The sequence below is a fragment of the Rhinatrema bivittatum genome, chromosome 1 (genome assembly GCF_901001135.1).
Source record: "Rhinatrema bivittatum chromosome 1, aRhiBiv1.1, whole genome shotgun sequence".
NCBI lineage: Eukaryota > Metazoa > Chordata > Amphibia > Gymnophiona > Rhinatrematidae > Rhinatrema > Rhinatrema bivittatum.
In genome coordinates this window covers 43,033,783-43,040,849 of record NC_042615.1, presented here as the reverse complement: position 1 = coordinate 43,040,849, position 7,067 = coordinate 43,033,783, and positions in this window count along the sequence as shown.

The window sequence follows — 7,067 nt, the reverse complement described above, 5'->3', positions numbered from 1 at the left end:
GGAAGAAAGATCCATCTGAAGAAAATAGGATAAAACATAAGCATTGTCAAGTTAAGTGTAAAACATTGATAAAACAAGCGAAGAGAGAATTTGAAATGAAGTTGGCCATAGAGGCAAAAACTCATAATAAAAACTTTTTAAAATATATCCAAAGCAAGAAACCTGTGAGGGAGTCGGTTGGACCATTAGATGACCGAGGGGTTAAAGGGGCTCTTAGGGAAGATAAGGCCATTGCAGAAAGACTAAATGAATTCTTTGCTTCCGTGTTTACTAGTGAGGATGTTGGGGAGATACCAGTTCCGGAGTTGGTTTTCAGGGGTGATGAGTCAGACGAACTGAACGAAATCACTGTCAACCTGGAAGATGTAGTAGGCCAGATTGACAAACTAAAGAGTAGCAAGTCACCTGGACCGGATGGTATGCATCCCAGGGTACTAAAGGAACTCAAAAATGAAATTTCTGACCTATTAGTTAAAATTTGTAACCTATCATTAAAATCATCCATTGTACCTGAAGACTGGAGGGTGGCCAATGTAACCCCAATATTTAAAAAAGGCTCCAGGGGTGATCCGGGTAACTATAGACCAGTGAGCCTAACTTCAGTGCCGGGAAAAATAGTGGAAACTATCCTCAAGATCAAAATTGTAGAGCATATAGAAAGACATGATTTAATGGGACACAGTCAACATGGATTTACCCAAGGGAAGTCTTGCCTAACAAACCTGCTTCATTTTTTTGAAGGGGTTAATAAACATGTGGATAAAGGTGAACCGGTAGATGTAGTGTATTTGGATTTTCAGAAGGCGTTTGACAAAGTCCCTCATGAGAGGCTTCTACGAAAACTAAAAAGTCATGGGATAGGAGGCGATGTCCTTTCGTGGATTACAAACTGGTTAAAAGACAGGAAACAGAGAGTAGGACTAAATGGTCAATTTTCTCAGTGGAAAAGGGTAAACAGTGGAGTGCCTCAGGGATCTGTACTTGGACCGGTGCTTTTCAATATATATATCAATGATCTGGAAAGGAATACGATGAGTGACGTTATCAAATTTGCAGATGATACAAAATTATTCAGAGTAGTTAAATCACAAGCAGACTGTGATACATTACAGGAGGACCTTGCAAGACTGGAAGATTGGGCATCCAAATGGCAGATGAAATTTAATGTGGACAAGTGCAAGGTGTTGCATATAGGGAAAAATAACCCTAGCTGTAGTTACACGATGTTAGGTTCCATATTAGGAGCTACCACCCAAGAAAGAGATCTAGGCGTCATAGTAGATAATACATTGAAATCGTCAGCTCAGTGTGCTGCAGCAGTCAAAAAATCAAATAAAATGTTAGGAATTATTAGGAAGGGAATGGTTAATAAAACGGAAAATGTCATAATGCCTCTATATCGCTCCATGGTGAGACCACACCTTGAATACTGTGTACAATTCTGGTCGCCGTATCTCAAAAAAGATATAGTTGCAATGGAGAAGGTACAGAGAAGGGCAACCAAAATGATAAAGGGGATGGAACAGCTCCCCTATGAGGAAAGGCTGAAGAGGTTAGGGCTGTTCAGCTTGGAGAAGAGACGGCTGAGGGGGGATATCATAGAGGTCTTTAAGATCATGAGAGGTCTTGAATGAGTAGATGTGACTCGGTTATTTACACTTTCGAATAATAGAAGGACTAGGGGGCATTCTATGAAGTTAGCAAGTAGCACATTTAAGACTAATCGGAGAAAATTCTTTTTCACTCAACGCACAATAAATCTCTGGAATTTGTTGCCAGAGGATGTGGTTAGTGCAGTTAGTGTAGCTGGGTTCAAAAAAGGTTTGGATAAGTTCTTGGAAGAGAAGTCCATTAACTGCTATTAATCAAGTTTACTTAGGGAATAGTCACTGCTATTAATTGCATCAGTAGCATGGGATCTTCTAGGTGTTTGGGTAATTGCCAGGTTCTTGTGGCCTGGTTTGGCCTCTGTTGGAAACAGGATGCTGGGCTTGATGGACCCTTGGTCTGACCCAGCATGGCAATTTCTTATGTTCTTATGTTCTTAAACCTGCTCCAGAATTGACTTTCTCTTAGTGGAGAAATCCATCATAAACCAGGTTACTAATACTTTCATAGACTCCATCACGTGGTCTGACCATGCTCCTATTGGCCTAACTCTGCAGATTACACAATATGATCGAGGTGGATGATGGTGAATGGGGGAAATTCAGCAGAGATTTGGAGGGGGCTACAAAAGCATTCAGCGTTTCTAACATGTGCCTATTCACTCTCTTACCTCTCTCCGGCCTCATAATTTTTCAACCTCCAGCCAGGTGCTTACATGTAACTCCTTCCCTGACCCAGGCACTAAAAAACCTGCTTAATAAAATCTGCACTAACACCAGCGTGTCTCTCTGCATTTCTCCATGAATAATTAATTGCCTCCTTTGCATGGTATTAGCATGAACTTGTGCTAAACCAGCCGCGGCTTTTTGAGCTGGTTGGTATGTGCATTTTTCCACGCTAACCATGTTATTACACGTGTAACAGCGCGGAAAACCGAACACAAACCCACAGCAGGTCTACCACATATTACACACTCCAAAACGGAACCTACGCTCAACGACCAAAGGCCTCCTCAAAATCCCTCACGCCAGAACCATAAAACTAAACACAACCCGCGAGGGAGCCATATCCATTGCCAGCCACACGCTATGGAATTCAATACCAATGGAAATAAATCAACCAAGCATCAAAATTTTCAAAAAAAGACCTGAAAACCTGGCTTTTCACCAGAGCCTACTCAAACTCTCAATCAACAAAACCACCAACCAACTATGCAGCCCAACACCAACAAAAAGACTCCATCCCTCAATCAGTTAAATAACTCCCACCATTTGAACACCTAGGACAATGTGCAACTAACCTCACTTACTACCTCAAGCCTATATGCAACAACAGTTTTCATTTTATAAGTATCAACATTACCACATGTATGAACATTGCTGTGATAGTAGATGGTTAACATGTAATAACTATTGTATATGTATTCAACTAACAATCAAACCCCAAAACCTTCCTTCCTGACTTTTTGCTACATTGATTTTTGTAACTAAGATTATTTCACGAGCACTGTAAACCGTTCTGATGGCGAAACCGAAAGACGGTATACAAAACACGTTAAAAAAAGTTACATTGGCCCCTTAGTTTGGTAACCACCTATAGTAAGTCACACGTCCCGTGCATTTTGCACGTATCTGTTTACTCATAGCCTGAACCTTTCAAACTAACTCCACACACGGATTTAACCTCAATAGCAATACAAGAATAAAGGAAAGTACTGTTTTGTTTTGATTTTCTCAACCTGTATTTTCCTATGGTCTCTATTATATGGTTTCAGAATTCTAATATAATTTTGAAAACAGAAGCAATGGTGCAATTTGATAATTATCAATAAGGAACAAATTGTCCTTTACTGAAGATGGTGGTGTAAATGTATGAAACAAAAAAATGCATGCATGCAATATATATGTTAACTAATAAAAATAATTTACAGAAACCTAAACAAATATTTAGAAATTTGTGAAAGAGTATCCCAAAAGATCTGTGCAAATACAACCCACTGTAATTTCTTTAATACTTACATCTAGGAATTAATAATCCAGCTCATCGACCTGTTCATGCTCGTCTTCATTTATCAGAGTTTTCTTGTGGCAAGAAAATGGCTTCTGACAGTTACAAAACAGATTAGACATTGCTGTAAGTTTGGTTATTTGAAAATAGATCTATGTCTAAAAATCTTAATATCTTACATCAACTTAACCTCAATTTGAACTTTACAAATACATTGCTGTCCAAATGCCCAGTCTAAGAGCATGGGGACATCTGAGCAGCTTTTTCTTGAAGTGGTTCCAGCTGTTTTAAAGTCTGGTCTCTGGACTGATAGCACAAAGGCAGCCAAGCAGCACAACGATTTTAGCAGGAGGCAGAGTCATGATATCATATAGTCCAGGGACATCTCAGAAAAGTGTAGAAATGGCAAGCTGAGATAATTTGCAGACAAAGCTTCAATCCTTTGTCTTAGGTCCTTATCTCCATGTAACTGCATCGGATTCAAAAGTAGACAATGTGATTTACTGTAGATACCAAGGTCTATGAATATCTGATTGTTGGATTAGAAGATGTTTTCTTCATAATACACTGATTCACAACATAGCTGATGTGTTAAGGATCAGGTGCTGCCAGAGAAACCTTGTTGACTAGAAAGTGGTGCTTGGTTGGATACTGTTGCGATCCCAGTTGCAGGACCCGAGACCGCCCCGATTTACTGCTCCAATGCCCGACGCTTTTGGGCCTGGTCGGGCCTCCTCCACGGTGCCGTCTCCACGAGGGAGACACTACCGAGCTCCTCACATAGCTCCACCCCCTTAGGCAGGCATGTGCGCAAGGGGGAGGAATTTAAAGGCACAGTGGCGGGAAACCTCTGCCAGCCCCCGGGATGACATCAGATGCCGGCAGGGTATTTAAACCCAGCTTCTGCCTTGAGACTGTGCCTTGCAACGAGGTTGACTCCTGTGAGTTGTCTAGTTGCGTTCCTGCTTGTGTTCCTGTTCCAGCCTTGCCTTGTTCCTTCGGCCTGATTTCTGGTTCCTGACTTCAGTACGTCCTTTAGAATTCCTGACTGCTGCCAGCCTCTGACCTTCTGATTGTCCACTCTTCCTGCTTGCTACCGCTTCCGGGAGACCGCACCTAAGTCCAAGCGGCTCTGGTCCTCACGGGCTTCTCCCAGGGGGACCTCGGGCTTCCAGTGGTGAAGCCCCAGACTGGTCTCCTGGCTCCGTTCCACCTCCCGGCCATTCCATCTCTGCGGAATCCTCTTCAATGTACCTTCTTCATCCACAAGGCCGGCCCAAGGGTCCACTGATCGTAACAGTTTGCAAGGCCATGGACCCGGCGAATATTTCCGGACTACAGGCCGTTCCCGGAATGGCACGATTGCAGCAGCAGCACCGCCTGGACGTCCTGGCCATCACCGTCGAGCGGTTGGCTAATCGCTTGGTTGCCAATCCACCCGAGACGCCCCCAGTGCACCTCCCAGCCTCAGCTCCTGGCCCTGCCGCTTCCACACAGTTGCCGGCTCCTCCTCATTACACTGGTGAGGCCAAGTACTGCCGGGGGTTCCTGAATCAGTGTTATAGAAGGGTCTCTCTCCTGCCGAATCAGTTTCCTTCTGATTCTCTCTCCTTCCGAATCAGCCTTCTCCAGACCCCTGATGTCACCTCAATTGCAGCCGACCTCTCATTCTTATCCTCATGCAGAGGAACCCATGCAGCTGGGACGAACCTCCCTGACTGCGGAGGAGAGAAGGCGACGTCTAGCACTGGGCCTCTGCCTGTACTGTGGCGGCAAGGACCATTTCCTGGCCCAGTGTAAGGAGCGTTCGGAAAACGCCAAAGCCTAGGCGCCACAGGGGAGCTGTCCCTAGGCTGTGTTAATTCCGCTCCTCAATGTACAGTCCCTGTGACCCTTGAGTATCCTGGAGGGTTCTTCTCTACCCTCGCCTTTATCGACTCTGGGGCAGGAGGGAATTTTATCCTGACTTGATACAACAACTTCAGCTTCCGGTTCTCCCCTGTAACCCACCACATGGATTACTTCTATTTGGGGCACTCTGCTTCCTGGGTGCATCTCAGCCTCTATCTCACCAGTAACTCTCCAGACCGGGGTTCTTCACTCTGAAAAATTATCTTTTCTGGTATTGGAGAAAGCAGTGTATCCCATTGTACTGGGGTTACCTTGGCTACAAAAGCACTCCCCGGTTATCCATTGGGACATGCTACAAGTGGCAACTTGGAGTCTGTATTGTTTCTCGACATGTCTGTCACCATTGTCCCGGCCTAGTGTTGCATTGATGAACTCTTCTCTAGCGTTACAGTCACAATATGCAGATTTCACAGATGTATTTTCCAAGGAGAAAGCAGAACTTCTACCACAGCGTCGTCCGTTCGGCTGTGCTATTGATTTGCTGCCTGGCACAACTCCACCCCGAGGGTGAGTTTTACCCATTGTCCCTCCCAGAGACACAAGCCATGTCCAAATACATCACGGAGAATCTAGCTCACAGATTCATCCGTCCTTCCAAGTCACCAGACGGAGCAGGCTTCTTCTTTGTCGGGAAAAAGGATGGATCTTTTAGGCCCTGCATTGATTATAGGGGTCTGAATGCTATCACATAATGGGATCGTTAACCGTTACCCCTTATTCCTGAACTCCGACAGATTTCAGGGGGCTAGAGTATTTACCAAGCTCGATCTTCGTGGAGCCTACAACCTTGTTCAGATCCATCCCGGGGACGAGTGAAAGACTACCTTCAATACCCGGGATGGACACTACGAGTACCTTGTAATGCCCTTTGGGTTGTGTAACGCTCCAGCAGTCTTCCAAAACCTGATGAACGAGGTACTTCGGGAGATGCTGCACTTGTCAGTTATAGTATACCTAGATGATGTCCTGATTTACTCCAAGGATTTGGGCACTCATCGGCAGCACGTAAGACAGGTCCTACAAATCCTAAGAGACAACCTTCTATTTGCAAAGTTAGAAAAATGCCTGTTTGAACAGGAATCACTTCCGTTTTTGGGCTACATTGTTTCGGCTACAGGGATCCAGACAAAGTGTCCGCCATCAAGGACTGGCCTCGGCCTGTGGGAATAAAGGCCCCTCAACGCTTTCTGGGGTTTGCAAATTTCTTTTTTTTTTTTTTGTCATTAACGGTTTTTATTGATAGAGTGAGACCAAGATCATTGGTACAGAACTTATGTTACAAACAGACAAAGCAACAGTATTAAATCTATCATGTGAACAGAGCTAATAAAGAGCTAATAATTATACATTTAGCAGTACCGTATAATCTTTTGGTATCTTAGTTATAAAGCTATTCAATACTGTAATTGTATACCAATACAATAATAAAAACCATGAACTGAGATATCAATTATTGTAAATCAACCTTGCCCCTTTCCCTCCCCCTCCCACCCCCCTGGGTTAACCTGAGTTGCTCCTAAATATGGATTAATCACTTTTTT